Consider the following 16000-nt stretch of genomic DNA (forward strand, 5'->3'; position numbering starts at 1 on the left):
AGAAGCCCTGCTGTATCACACAGCGATCTATAACCTGTGTAAATCCAGCTGTTTGGTTTGTTAAAGAATATTAGGGAGGACACCAAATCATGACAATCACAGAACGCAGCTGGAAAATTAAGGTTAGAGTTGTGGAGAACTTGAAATATGTCCAGGGCTGAACTTCGACATACTATTCAGTCCAAAATAGAGAAAGGCACAAATCTGACAGTTTTGTGTTTGATTCGTCTTAGAAGTTGGCGCTCGAAGCTGAAAGGGACGTTGCAATGAGGGAAAACAGTGAGATTTGTTGTTTGTTTTGGTGCTAAAAACTATTAGCAAGAGTTTTTTTCTCCATTTTCTCCCATGAAGATGAAAAGAAATAGCTGTTTGGGTACTAAATGTCCCACTGCTTTAATGATATAACTGTCATTAAAATTTTCACACTGGCAACTTTCTCTGCCAGTTACATGGGTGGCAGCCATATTGGATTCAAAACTGAAAGAATGTGCTTATATATTAGCCAGTGACACTGGTGACTTATGGGATGTTAATGACTCATAGCAATCTGTTCATGTTAGCTGTAGCTTTATAATAAACACATTAAATTACAGCGTTAAATGAACGCTGTATTAAATGACTTTGGACTTCAGAAAGAAATAAACGTGACCTGCCTCTGACATGTTAAGCTAACTGCGTTATTACAAGGACACATCCAGGCTGAAAACACCAAAATAAGAGCCTGTCCTTCTCTTTTTGTATTTAACATCTCAACTATTAAGAAGTGGGAGTTGGGGCTTTCAATCTGAGTTTAGAAAATGTTGTTTTCCGATACTATACCAAATTCTCCAGCGTGGAGTGAGGAAAAGAAAACCCTCCAAACCATATTTATTGCATAGTTATTGTTGATTTCTTGGAGGATAAACATAGTTCTAATGGGGTAACTATTGCATTCTTTTGCATTTATTGCATAGTGAAGTAAATAGGAAAATATTACAACACAACATTTAAAAAATCATTATTAAATGCTTGTGGTAATTTAGGCCTAGTTACAAACAACACAAGTCTGCAACTAGGTTATAAAGTGACCTAGATGTCATGAATTTTATGAAAACGTTTTTAATTCATTAGAGAATTGACTTGGACTTGGACTCGAGACTTGGAGAAATTACTTGTTAACATCTAAGCTATATATATATGCATTGCATTATTTTAAGTAAAAGAAATGCATTGTATGTATATATCAATGCTTTTTTTTCTGGGGTATCCCCAGAAAAAAAATCAAACTTTCAGAATGAAAAGATTTTAACTTTTAGATTAAAATGTCCCCCTTTTATTTTTGTCCATGTGTTTCTTTTCATTTTGCCCTTGGAGTTTCTTTACAGTCCTCCTTTTAGGTTCATGTATCCCAAAGTCATTACATCAACACTGTATTTCTTAGTCACATCTCATTCACTCCATTGCAGAGCCTGTTTTGAGGTTTTTAAGCCTTTACAAGGTATATTTTTCAGTGGGATGTTTCCCTTAACAGTAATTCATTTCACAATTTGAATCTTTCTCCCTATTTCTCTGTCCAAACCCACCCAGAGTCGGGCAGTGCCACTTGGCGCCATGCATGTTTTTTTTGTTTTTTTTTCAGCCACCAACCAAGCTTACACACAATTGCAAAGAACACACTGGCAGTCTTTCATTCAAGACCGTGTTTCTCATTTTCCTTCATCATGTGTCGCCTTCACCCTGACTGACCCTGTTAATATGCACTCAGGCTCACACACGGTCTCCCACCAGACCACCGTACCTCAATGTGCCAGCCTCTCTTTTTCTTTTTTTTTTCTGTTTTGTGGTGACTGCGTGCGTTTTACAAGCCTTTGCTTGGCTCTGTTAAAATGCCCGGCACTCTGTAAAGCCATTAGCATTGCACCGAAATAGCATGTAAAACACAAACTCATACAAAATGTAGTACAGGATTTTTACAGCTGATTTAACATGAATGCACAGTTATCATATGGGACCAGAGAAAGCCTCTGTATTTGACAATCAGTTTCTGCTAACACAGTACAGTAGCTCATGCAAATTTCTACCTACAGAGTGAAAAACAGACACACAAAGAGACATAAATATGTTTTAAAATCTATTAATGTTTTTACTTCTCGATGCAATGCGTTGTAAAAATTAATAAATGCTTCAGGATTAAATATTTTCTACTGAAGCAGCACTACATGGTATAACAATTTCATTATTGGATACTAAGATGACTTATAAATCAGATCTCGGGAATTGAATGTAGTAAACCTGGATCCAAGTCATTTGAGTATTTTTTAAGTATTAATAAGTTTAGGTATTACAGCATGTCCTTGGAAATATAGTAACCCAGTAAATTTGCAGCCAAGCAGCTCATAGCCTATGGTATTGCTCTTCTTATAACAACTCTTTATAATAACCCACTCCAGTTTCTTTTCCTAATGTTTCAGTGCCATTTTTATGCCCTTTCCTGCATCCTTATGGCAACGTAGAAACTTCTCAAGATCTCCAAATGGACTGCTCACTGACGTTTTGTCCGCATCCAGCATTTCATTTAGTCTAGATCTTTTATCAAGCAACAATGCATGGAGTTGAGATTAAACCTGCATTTTCCTCACTCTCTTTCTTCATCATTAAAATCCATGTTCATTTTAGTCATTAAGGATGAAGAAGTGCTGCTATAGCGTTGATACTCTAAATGCAATAGACCTGAAATACAAAAAATGTATGCAAACAGTATTTTGCACTTGCAATTTTGCACACATTGATACTTAAATAATGACTTCCCTTTAATATTATGTACAGTTATATAGTGAATGTTTTATGCATCTAATGGAAATGTCAGAGAACCCGATGATGTCCTGCTTATTGATCTGACAGATTTCATAAAGATATATTTATAAAAATTATCTTAAAAAGTCTAAACTGAAATAAAATGTTATGAAAGTAAAGATTCTAATATTAATTAAGCATTGTATTTAAAAAATGACAAACTTCTTGATGCATCTGTTTAAAATGAGGACTTTTTTTTATGGATCATCATGTTTCCCAGAAGAAATTAATATCAATTATCCACAACAGCATATTTTTTAAATCCTATGTCTCTGATTTTATGTCGGAAGTGTTTAATGTTACGAACAAACTCTGAGCACATAAACAGCATGAGGCTGGAAGCGTTAGGAAAACTGTAAAGGCCACTTGGGGTGATGTATTTCCCACACATGTGATGTGGAGAGAGTGTGGATGGATAGATCAGATAAAGCGGAAGCATATTTGTTCTGCACGAACACATGAGTGATGGATGTCAAAAAGCTTTCACTGTGGATTTTCTTGAACCACAGATGTTAAGGAATCGGGCCAGTTGTGGTCGAGGCTGGTAACATGCTGCAAGGCAACGCTCTATTGTTTAGTCAGACTTTTCCGAAGCATGAAAGCAGCAGAGTTGTGCAAATTGCTCCTATGTACATGCATACATTTTTGACATTTGCTTGGACATGTTTGCCTTTGAATATTTTCTTAATGGACCCTAAGCAGGTTTCCTCCCTTAATGTGTGTTTGTTTCATCTTTCTGTTTAACTTCAGCTTAACTGCGAAGTAACGCTGTCTTGTACAGCGAGGTTATCCTGAAAGCACTGTTTTCTCTGCCATAGTCATAATAATAAGCTTTATGGCTCAATGACGCCTCTAATGAGCACTGAAGAGAGTTGGCATCAGAATTTTCCGCTCTCCTTCACAAACTCAGGAAGTCTCTTTCTGTCCCTATTAATGGTCTGAAGTATGGCAGTAAAAGAAAAACGTATATTCTGTGTTTTTATTCGTGCGAATGCATGTGGGTGTTGCTCCGTCTTACCGTTTGGAAGCGCTCTCTAGAATTTGTGGTGGATGTTTGCACTAGAGTATGTGTTACTGTTAGTCTATTTAAGTCTTTAGCTTATACGTTTGTGTGTGTTTGGTGCCATAAAGAAAAAAATGAATGAAGTGTTATTGGCTGAAATGTAAGCGTGTGACTCTATCAGCTGAAACTTAAATAGTTCCAGGTTAACTGTGTGTTTTTTGGCCTGCTCAAACTGGAGAAACTTCAGAAAAATGGATTTTGAATCCGCTATGTACAACTCTCGCAAGTTATTGAAATGAAACAAGCCAGAAAATTACAGAATTTAGATGTCAATCTTATGATGTGATCTCTTTATTTTAAGAGGAAATTGGGTCTTTTTTATACAATGAGAGAAATGTTGGATTTTTGCCAGGTGGATAATAAAAGTTGTTTTTAAAAAGCGGACACAAATTTGAATATTGACATCAAGTTAATTTATTTCAATTGTTAAATATAGCAACTTAAGTTATATAGATTTAATAAACAGTTACATATTCCAAGCATTGATATCCGATTTTGATGATTATGGCTTACAGGAGGTTATCACAAAAAAGGTAAATGCTGAAGAAGCTGGCAGTTCTCAAAATGCTGAAAGTTCAGTGGAAGAAAAAAGTGTTAGAAAATGCAGGGGAAAAAAAAGCTTGAGATATAATATTCTGTTAAACATGCAGACGCATTCAATAACTTAATATTTTATTGAAAAAATATTTTATTTCAGTTAATTCACTAAGAGAAGCACATAATGTATATTAATAAGACAAATTGAAGCCTTTGCTTCTCGTAATTATGACAGTTTCCTGCTTGCAGCTAATAAAAACACATTAGCTTAGGATATTACAGCAGACAACAAAAAAATAATACAACTTAATAAGATGTATGTTTGTGTGCTGTATGCATGAACTTCTTTTGTTCATCAATAATGGCTTTTCTGCCAGTGTCTGTGCAATTATCTGAGCACAGAAAATCGTAGCGTTTGCTTTGTTCTAGATACACAATAAAACAAATTAGGTTCCCAGTGGGTATTATCGCTGTTTTTCCAGTTTTATCCCCTGATGTCCAGAGGCGAAATGATTCCCTCCTCCCTGGCTGGCAAGAACAATGTGTGTCCATTGATGCGTCTGCCTGAGAGCCGCCCGTCTCTTTAAGGTCACAGATTGGGCGAATTCTGATTGACAGGACTTACGAAAACAGGACAGGGCAGAGCTGGAACTAAAACATCACCGCTGATAGTGCAGACTGTAAATACTGAGCCAACAATGGGAGTGGAAGTCCAGCTGCGTCTGTGTCAGTAGGATTTTAGCATCCGCTATGATTTAAACATTCAGTCGTGGTAAAAACGGGGTGCATCCTCTGTTGTAGCTCGCAAGAAACTACATAGAATTGTAAATCCAGGTTGTTACATGAACATTTTACCTTGATCATATTTTAACAAATAATGTACCCCCATATACTTCACAATAAATGACTTAATAGACATTTGTAGAGTTTGGGGGGTAAGGTTTAGCGATTGTGTTCCTGCAGAAAGTCAGAACCATCCATCTGTTGTGTGTTGTGGTTTGGAGTCTCTAGTCTAGGCTTTCATCAAGCATCTCTGCTTCCTCCTTCAAGGATGATTGTTTTCTCTTTAAATAAAAGCACATATAATCATTTTGACTATTGCACGCGCCCACACATGTGCATTCAGTGGATTTCATCACGTACAGAACAATAGATTGACTTGTCTCCTGCTGCCATATGGCACAAAAAGCTCCAAGCTACCCCGAACCTGTCCAGGAAGAAAATCTGAAATGATTTACACAACTTTACTGGGACTTTTGTGTCCTCATAGTATGACCAAAACAGATACACAGAAGAAGAAAAAAACTCACACTCGACCAGGTCTCGGTACCTATTTCATAGCAACACATCCGTAAGCACACACACACACTTTGGCCTTCACTGGTCATTACTGACAAACTGCTGGTTTTCAGAGTTATTGAATCCAGGCTTAATGGCTTTACCAGACAACCTCTTTTCACATGCCTATGTCTTTTTCTCTGACTTTCTCTCCTTTCACCCTTGAACTTTCCCTCTCTCTTTTTTTCATCTCCTCGTCCTTTGTGTGCCTCTATTGCTTTTCTCCATCCTTGTAAATCCGTCTTTTAATCTTCCTGTTCATATTGACTTTCCTACTGTCGGTGACCGGGCTGCTCACTCTTCTTCTCACTTCAGCTGCTGCCTTTCCTTTCCTCGGCTGTGTTTCCCTCCATTTCCTCCTTCAACGGTAATGCAAAAACAAGCTGGTATTGGCGACAGGTGAAGGCCAAAGACCTCAATTTACACACAAAATAAAATGTGCAGAAAGCTGCTTTCCACTCTTAGTTCTTTCCCACTTTTTATCCAAAGTTCTGCCCTCCTCACAGAGTTAGCCATAACAGAGGTCCAGCTTCACACTTTTCTCCTACATAAGTGGTGCAGATGTTTCCCTCAACAAGTTCAAGTCATTTGTAGTTGCTATACTGGAAGAATTTACTTCATAATGGTTGTAAAACACTGTAGACATGCGCCCAAAAGCAACACTTATTCCTAACAGCTGAAATTTGTCTTTCCTGGAAGCATGGAGAAAGTATAATGGCGTTCTTTCATCCTGCTGGCTGGCAGTGTGCAAACAACACGTGGGGGAGGGGCAGAGCTGTCGCTCTTTAATCCAAACAGCTGCGACAGGAAGACTTAAATCTATATATACATATAAATATCAACCTTCTTTCATCCAGCTGATTATAAAAGCTTGATATAGAGTAATCATAGTCATCTCGTTTAAAAGATTTCCAAATATAGGAACCATATTTTGTAACAATTAAGACCTTTGAAGCCATAACTATTTATATTATCTAGAGAGGCACCAAAGAAATGAGCTTACAGCTCGTGATGCTAACCAAGCCAAGCGCTAAAGCTAACACGCTAAAGACAATGTTTAACGTCAACTCTCCAATCATTTGACTTTGTACCTTTGTGTTGAAATTTCCTCCCTCGCAGTGACCGCCCTCATCAGGTATAACACCACAAATGCTAAAAAATGATTGGCCACTGCTTAAATATAAATCTTTTAAATGCTGCTAATCACAGCCCTAAATGCCAAATAATAAACTGGTAGATCAGATGTTGACCACTAACCACTAATCGATGGTTTACTAGTCGTCCTTTCTTGTGAATCCAAAAACTTGTGAAGAAATTGTGAATTTTTTAGTTTTTTGTTTTTTTTTTTGCAATTTCAGGAATTTAAATGATCAGTATTAGAAAGAGAAGGCTTACTTTTTCTGTACTGAAAATGTTTTTTTATATATCTTTTTTTCTTCTTCTTTTAAAATTTGTGTGTCTCATCTTGTTCAAAGCTTTAATTTGATTAAAACTGTAAACTCAACAATCACAGTTTGGGATTTTGCTCAAGTGCTTTTATCTTCCTTAGATTGTTTCGCTCTGACTACGCAATTACCGCTGCGGTCTTTTTCTTGTTTACTTCTGCAGCACTTTATATTGTCAGGCCAGCTCTGTGTATTTGGTCCACAAGGGCCAATTTAAGCTTTAAGCCTTGTTTATAAGCCTTGTAAGTCCTGTTCCCTCTGAAGCTCCTCCATGTAGTTAGAGCGCAGGCTTCAGATTCATGAGCCCCGTTTGTTGGACGGTGGAAGCCTTTGAAGGTCGCGCTTGTAAATATGAATCTGTTCCTGAAGTGAGTTTAGCTTTCTAAATAGCCTATAAAAATAAAATTACCAACTGATTCTCATTTGCCCACCAAACACTTTCTCCAGAGATGTTAAAGAGCGCAGTGTTTCAGTCCTCCAGGAGCAGTTTTAGCCACAAGTCGTGGAGCAGTATTCCCACCACAGCTCGTTAGCTCGCGTTATTAGCGGAGCTGCCTCCGCTACGACTGAGCTGGACATAATGTGGGCACTTTTGGGCTTGGTGCAGCACCGGCAGCCAACTTATGAAGCATTTTACACACTGTGTAGTCTGTACGGGCAAAATGGTTAGAATAAAAACAGGCAGAAGGATCGAAGTCTGTAGAGGCCAATTTATATTTTTGTTGCTCGTAATAGTATTTCTATAGCACCTGTTAGTGTTTCTGCTTTTCCTTAGACTTTACATCATATAATCTCCCCCATTATAGAGTCAAAATAGGTAAAAATATGCCCTCCAGACATTTTCTCACTCTGTCTCTCTTTGAGCTGAAGACTTTTAGTTCTGTATTTCTTTTATATTTAACTGTCATTGAGGTATTTTTTTTTATTATAAGACAAGAACATTTGCTTCTTTGCAGTCTAAGTTTATTTAAAATGGATATTTCACAGACGCGGATGGTTACGATGTAAAGAAATATGACACTTTTTGTAAATATTTTAGTGTAAATGCAGCCCCTACGGTTTGAACAAAACGGTGCCAATCAAATAAGAAAACCATTAAATGCCCTCTGTCTTGTCTTGTTCAGTTGCACTGATTATTTTAGGCATTTTACTTTTAAATTAAAGTGCGTGTATCTGAAGCCATCGCCTGACTTTGACGTCTTTATTTTTGCTAGCTCGGCTCCTCCAAGACTGTCAGACCAAACCGCATACAGCAGCAACGGCTACCCAACACTGTATTACTGCTGCTGTAAATGCAGTGCTTTGTATTCTTTGTTACATCATCTTTTTAATAGGCCAACAAAAATCCCCCCAAAAATTATGGCTTTCATATCTCTTTACAAATAAAAATCTGAAAGTCAGGCCTGTATTTCTTTTCAGCCCTTCTGCTGGTACATCTGCGATCCTTTTGGGGTTTGTCTCACCAGCTCTCCACATAAAGAGTGTGCTATATATATATATATATATATTTTTTTTTTTTTTTCTTCTCTGAAGAATATTTAATGCTCAGTTAGAGTCAATGGAGAGAATCTGTGAAAAGCAACGTGACCGGACCGTTCTAACAGGTGAACACGCCTTGATCTCAGCCGTTCCATCGCGGTCGTTCCCTTGTGACTGCAGCCTTGGGGTCGTTTTCCACCTTGAAGGTTTGCCTCCACTTTTGCAGACTCCACTGGGTGTTCTTTCAGGATTGGCCTGCATTTAGCTCCACCGATATTCACATCAACTCCACAAATGAGAATTCATACGGCTTTCTTTCAACAACTCGCAGTGAATAATCCGAAAGTAGACTTCACCGCCTGAGTTGTGGATCTGTCCAGGACCTATAAAGTTACCTCGGGCCTCTTGGCTGCTCCTCTGATCGATGTTCTCTTTGCCCAGACTGTCAGTTCAGGTGGACAGCTTTGTCTTTTTATGGTTTGTAGTTGTGTTTTGTTGTTTCCACTTTCCGGTGATGGATGGAAGAACAGATCTCCGTGAGGCGTTCACAGTTTGGGGTTTTGTTTAACAACCTAACCCCGTTTTAAACTTCCTGCTGCGTTCACGAAGCTGCCTGGTTATGAATGTTCTCGCTAAGACGGTCGGAGAACATCTGGATCCATACTAAGATTAAATTACGTTCAACTGGATTCTGTTTAATAAGCGAGTGACCCCTGAAGGTAACTGGAATTAGCTGTGGGTTTTATTAAGGGACATGAGATCAAAGAGGGTCGAATACGCTTTCAAACTACAACTTCTGCCTTTTTCTTTTCACTTTGCACTACAAACTGTAAACTGCAAAGAAGTATAAGGGGAGGGAATACATTTTTTGCAGAACGCTATAGTTTTACTGGAAGATGAGCTGACCCTGATCTGAGGAGACACAAGACTCTCTACCCAGAACATTCTTGTTAAATGAGTCAAATCACGAGGAAGTTTTGGTGTTTCAACAAACAGCCATGAAGTAAACGGATACAAACATTTGGCTTAAGTTACTGTAAATTAAAAACCGTCCTCAAAAGAAACCCTCCGTCGTAAAATGATACATTTGTTCTTCCTCTCCTTTGTTTCCTTTTCTCCCCCCTTTTTGCTCTCCGTTTGCGAGTGTTTGTTCATGCTCCTATCTTCCTTTGCTGACTTATGGTTTCTTTAGAAAACATTCCTCCGCAAAGAGGTTCAGGCCCTGCAACACGTGTCAGGAGGTCAGTGCATACACACATCTTACCTGTCATCCTCATTCTCGAGCTGATAACCTGTGTGTGAACGAACGCGGGGCACGGGCCGCTCCAGCAGAGTGTGTGTGTCTGTGTGTGTCGCTGTAAGGCCGATAATGATCAATCATGATAATGGAGCTTTAATTGCTGCAGTAAAAAAAAGCAAAACAGACCCTCTCTGTGTAACAGACACACACGTAACCCCTTCACCTTCATCTTCCCTTCTTTGCTCAGACCCTTCTGCCACTCGGTTAATCAGGATTGGATCTTTAACCTCATGTTGTGCGCTCCCTCACCTGTCACCGTAAAAACTGAACTACTGTGTCCATATATTCTGGCAGTAAGCACAACTGTGGTTTTTTTTTATGTTCTCCATTTATATCAATCTTCTACGTTTCTTTATTTTATTTTATTTTTTGTACCACACGCTGAGATCTCACGAAACACGATCAGCAACAGATCTAAAATACAGCGTTCAAATTCATAATGCAAAACTCTGAAACGGATTCAGCCGTAAAGCTCTTGGTTTAGATGAAGACGTTTATCGTTCAGCAGCAAGTGGGACTTTCTCTTTGGGATATAAACGTATGAGACCGCTTAGCAAAACGTTTTGGTTTGTAACACCCATTGGAAGATTATAATCTTTGTTATTAGAAGTCACGTTTCACAAGTTTCAATCGGTTTAATCAGACCCATTTTTGCATCATTTCTTTAAATCACCGAAAACATCATAATAATAAGGAATAAAATAGTTTATTGTTGAATTATTCAATTCTATTCATCACATATAACTCCCAGAAGAGGTAAGTGTACTTCATTGCAACAATGTAATACATTCATATCTTTAATGAACAAAAATAAAGCTTGAAATAGGCAATCCAGTAAGACGTTAGCTTGTACGTGAAGAAATTTATTGAATATGTAACGTAAGATCATCAGGTTGAAAACTGTTCCAAGATCAACAGCGGTAGAGACTCATATTCCCCATATAATCTTTCCTAACAAGCTAATAAAACCAAAGGCCTCTGCATAACATAAACAGCCTCATCAGTTATCAGGACTGATTATTTTTTTTCATTTCTGGTCTGGATTCACAGCTTATTGTTCGGTTCATCCCTCAAATTTGTGTTTTTGGTTTAAAAGAGGAAGATACAATAGGCTAGGATGGAACAAGAGAATTATGCTTTGCACCTAAATAAGAATAATAATGAAGTTATTTAAAAATAAACACCTGATTCTGAAAGGCAACAGATGCTCTTGTCAATTGTTCAGTATCTCAAGAAAAAGTTAAAGAAAAAAAAAAAAAAAAACACAGTCCACTGCCAATCACATGATGCAAATCTTGTCTGATTTGTGCAGGAGTATTGCTCATAAAGTATGAGGATTAAATAAGACATAACAATTCAAAGATATTTATATTGTTGTGATCTGTTGATCCCCTCAGAAAGAGCTGTGCTGGTTTACCACCACAACCTTAAATTGTTGCTATGCGGAAGGACGGATCCATTGTTTCGTGCCGTTTACACAGCCGTCTGAAAGTTGCAGCAGAAAACAAGATTAGACATTGCATTGCATCTGTTATTGTTAGATTTTATTGAGTCTGTACAAACTGCAGCTTCTTTCCCGCTCTGAGTTTACAGTAATGCTGCCCAGTGAGGTTTTCTGTTGATCTGGAAAGAACCGACCCAGAATAATGATCTGCTTTGTTGGAAGAGTTTTATTGATTGAAATACCAACCAAATCACTGTGACCGCAATATTTTATGTTTCTACTTGCCTCCATACTTTTATCTCAGGAAAGAACCAAATCTGACCTCTTCTTTAGACTTCAAGTTCACCTAAGTTACTTCCAGCTTGAGTGGATTTAATAGTCCCTTGTAAGACAACAGGAAGTTTGCATTAATTATATTTTTATTCAATTATGGGTTAAAACATTTTGAAATTTGTGTCTTTGTATAAAGAAAACCAAGTAATATTGTTCGGTAAATTTCCTGTTTTTTCAGTCTGTTTACTGAAGTCCACTTTGCTTTTAGAGACTTTTGGCTGTGAAGCAGATATGTTGTGGATTCTTCTTCAAAATAAAACCTGCATATAGTGTGTGTGTGTGTGTGTGTGTGTGTGTGTGTGTGTGTGTGTGTGTGGGGGGTTTAATCTGCAAGGTTGCTTTTTTGTCTGTGTGTTTGTGGTTTTGTTTTACCCAATTTGACGTTTCTTTTTATCGTTTTCGACCGATTTTGTCAAGCGTGGGTCAAGGTCGCTTGAGAAAAGCGGCACTAAACCGATTATCTCCTCTCAATCACCCTCCAACCTTATCTTTACTGCCGTGTTGTTCTGGGAGATTGCGGCTTAAAATGCAAAGCCATTAAGTTGAATTACCTAAAAAACCGCGCTCAGATTGATGCTGGCGATGTCACTGTTCTTCGCTGTAAAACAGAGCCCTCTAAATCCTTCGCTCGCTCAATCCAGCACTCTTAAAGGTCTGCGTGGCCTGATAGGGCCAGCAGAGCTGATAAAAGGATGAACATTAAAAAAAAAAAATCAAGGTGATAACTGTCACCCAGCAGATAACAGCGATAGGAGTTGGACTCTGTGCTCAAAACTCCCCGTTTTTCCTTCAAATCTTTTTTTTTTTTTTCCTGTCCGTCATGCGGCGGGGATTCCTCAAAGATTTGATAATGCGCTTCGATTTTCCCCCTCAAAATTTCAAAACCAATCCTTTGTGTTATCCACAAAACTCTTTTGGATGGCAAATTTTCGAAGCATGTGTTTCCTATATCCATCACCTGGAAAGAGTGAATGAGTCAGAGTGTAAGTTTAGATCTGTGCAGTGGGGGTAGTCTCCAAAGCGGGGCCAAGCGTTTGCTCTTTTAACATGGCATTAAACTATCCTGCATGTTTCCTCTGAACCCTTTTCTTCTACTTTCGTGTTTTCCCTTCATCTACGTACATTAAAGCCCTCATCTGTTATCGCAGCGTTTTGGCAAATGGAGATGTAGGTGGCGACGCCTCCAGCATGGATAAACCGGTCTGTTTTAGACGTTTACCACCCCATCACAAATTACTTGACTGACTGCTTTCCCTAAAGCGACTCAGCTGACCGAGAGGACAATAAGCAGCTTCTTCCACAGGTCAAATGGATCATAAAGCCCTTAAAACCCCCTCAAACTGCACAGCATCTGTACTGTCTAGTTGCGTCGCTCAGTTCAGGACCTTGTGTTGCCCTTCTTAAATGTTTTTTTGTTTTGTTTTGTTTTTTTTGTTTTGCAAGCTTTTGAACAGCTTCTTAACATTACAACTATGAGCCTAATGTCGCTTATTGAGATTAAATAAAAATCTGGAAAAACTGTAGCATTCACTTGAGTTCAGCCCGCTTGGTCTTTTTTTTTTTTCCCCATTTTTCTTCATTTTCCCATCCACTTCATAATCACGCACCACACTGTGTTCATTTGTCACAGAAAATCCCCAGGAAAATCCGTTGAGGTTTGAGGTTGCATGAAAAGTTCGCGGGGTAACAAAACGGCTTGTCGGCGACTCGTACTCTCGACTCGCGAGTAATCTTCAGATTCTCTCGCTAATTATTTTCCTATGAAGCTGTTTCTCCAGAACTGACTTACAGTGGCAGCAAACCTTTTATGGAGTAAACAGACTGGAGATTTAAATCTAACATGGTGATTAATTATGCATGGGGGGGTGGGAAAATGTACGCCGTTTTTATTTCCTATAAATAGTCTAATGAATACAAGTTTCATTTTGCACGTTTTTATTTGGTCATGACTAAATTCAGCTGAACTGTTTGAAATCGTGCAGCACTGAGAAGAGCCAGAATTTAATAGAAATGTTTAAAACTGGTTTTAGATGTCCTGACTTCTTTTAGTCCCTGGTGTGGGCCAAGTTTCAAACACACCCTGCAATTAAATGGGGGGGTCGAGAAAAAATCAACAATTTCAGTTTCTCCAATAATAAAAATGACCCAATATATGGATAATCAGCAATATATGCATGTGCTTTATAGGCAGAGTTTCATTAATCATTAATGTTATTGCTTGGAGCAGTTTTACACATGAATAACGCCACTGTAATATAAAATACCACTGAGGTTTTTCTGGCTATGAGATGAGAGGAGAATGAAGAGGTTCGGCTATAACGAGGGGATACTTGCCAGTATCTGACCCAGGCCTCACACACACACACACACACACACCATCATAAATGTAGGCTTGTGTTACACGAATGTTTAAGCGGCGCTCTTATTGATACAGATGTATTGGTCATTAAGCCGGTTAGATTTGACGTCTCAGCTCCGCCGCGGCCAAAGAAAACAGCAGCGTTGCTTTGCTGCAGAAACGTTCCCGTCCGTTTAAAGAGAAGGAGCTACGCTCTGGTCTTTTCAGATTACCGGCTCACATATATTATAATCTGAGGAGTTGTTTTGTAGGCGTTTGACTTCAAACACGCTTTAGAAGTGTCAAATTGCAAACATCTCTCCATGGTGCTCTACGCCACATTTGGACTGGAGCAGAGATTGGTGGGGGCGAGGCATCGGGTGGAGCTCTATGTAGCGACCCCCGACCCCCGCCTTCTGGAGCCCTGTCCTGCATCTCAGTTTTAGTGCTTAGGGCCATTGGGGTGGGGTAGACTCTGCAGTTGGGCCTTACACGCCCCACCCACAAACCCAATCTAGTTTGCTTTATGGATACATATCTGCAACATTAAAACAGACACAAATGCAATGGGGGGGCCTGCTCTAGACTGGAGGTGTTAGGGTGGGAAGGGGGGTGTAACCATCTTGAGATATGCTTTTTCTAAATCATATCAGTCTGAATGACAATTAAAGTTCTTGAGTAGTCTTGAAAAGTGAGAAACGTTTAGGATTTGCTGAAATAATTTGCCAGGTCTGGAGAAGAATGGGAAAAACAATTTCCAGACCTCTTTCCATTCCCCACTAAGCAAGGAAATGCAAACACTAAGCAGCTAAATAATAATATGCATAAAGCAGCAACACTGCTTTAGCGACGGCTGAGAGTTTGCACCTTGATTCCTGATCTTTCCAGCGGTGCATCAGCGTCGCGTTTAAAACTCACTGAACCAGCAGACGATGAGGAGGGGAAAAATAAGTCTCATTTTGTTGAGCCATAAACATAAATTCAGTCATACCTTCGATGTCCTGTGGTCATAATCCATGTTGGAGAAAATATTTTTTCTTGGCTCCTGTAATCTGTTGTCCCTGTTGGCCAGGTGATTTTTCTAAATTCCACGGATTCTATTGGCTCTGATGGATTTGAGAATTCCCCATGAGGCCATTTGCGTTTCTGCATGAACTAATGATAATATTAAAATGCTTAATCATTTATTAACATCTCCATAATATGTGTTTTTAGGAACAGTAAGTTTTTTAATGTCTGATTAGTTTTTATTCAGAGGATCGTATTAATTTTTTTTTAAATATGACAAATCTTCATTAGCCTAGTCTCTCTTCTTTTTTTTTTTTTTTTTACATTTTTCATACAACTATTTTGCAATATGAACTGATTCAGTTTCGACAATGTGACTCAATATGTAGCTGCATTTATAATAAACTAATATTATTAGTTCATGATCACCAGTAGTTCAATCCCAAGAAGTAGTTTTGGTTAATTGAACTGAAAAATTAAATGTTTTTCTTTCAAAAATGAAATATTTTGCATTATTTCATAAAATATTTTGCATTTTTGCAAATGCAAAAGTGCAAAGAGGCAATTTTGTCGAATTGCAGAAATGCTACTTTTGCCTGAAATATTTGTCGAAATTAAACGCTCGAACTTGGTCTGGGTCTCGGAAGAACCGGTCTTGACACACACTTTTACTGGCATTTCTGTATCTTCTGTCTTGCAGTAGGAATGGTACGACGCTGTTGAGTTTTGAAATATTGCCATAAATCTCTACAGGGAAGTAATATTCACAAAATGTGCTTTGCTGTCCTTGAAAATACAAGAGTTACAGATTGTGAAGAGGAAGAATTTGGCCTTCAACTCTCCCATAAATGGGAAATTATTACACCAATAACTGCTTTCATAA

The 16000-nt window shown here is 38.5% G+C and overlaps 1 protein-coding gene across 12 annotated transcripts in view; it reads left to right on the top strand.

Annotated features, from left to right (window-relative positions):
* LOC103459282 (ELKS/Rab6-interacting/CAST family member 1-like) overlaps window positions 1–16000 on the top strand; it is a 126387-nt gene that overhangs the window by 107526 nt on the left and 2861 nt on the right. The window lies entirely within an intron of this gene.

The sequence above is a fragment of the Poecilia reticulata genome, linkage group LG23, assembly GCF_000633615.1.
Source record: "Poecilia reticulata strain Guanapo linkage group LG23, Guppy_female_1.0+MT, whole genome shotgun sequence".
Taxonomy (NCBI): Eukaryota; Metazoa; Chordata; class Actinopteri; order Cyprinodontiformes; family Poeciliidae; genus Poecilia; species Poecilia reticulata.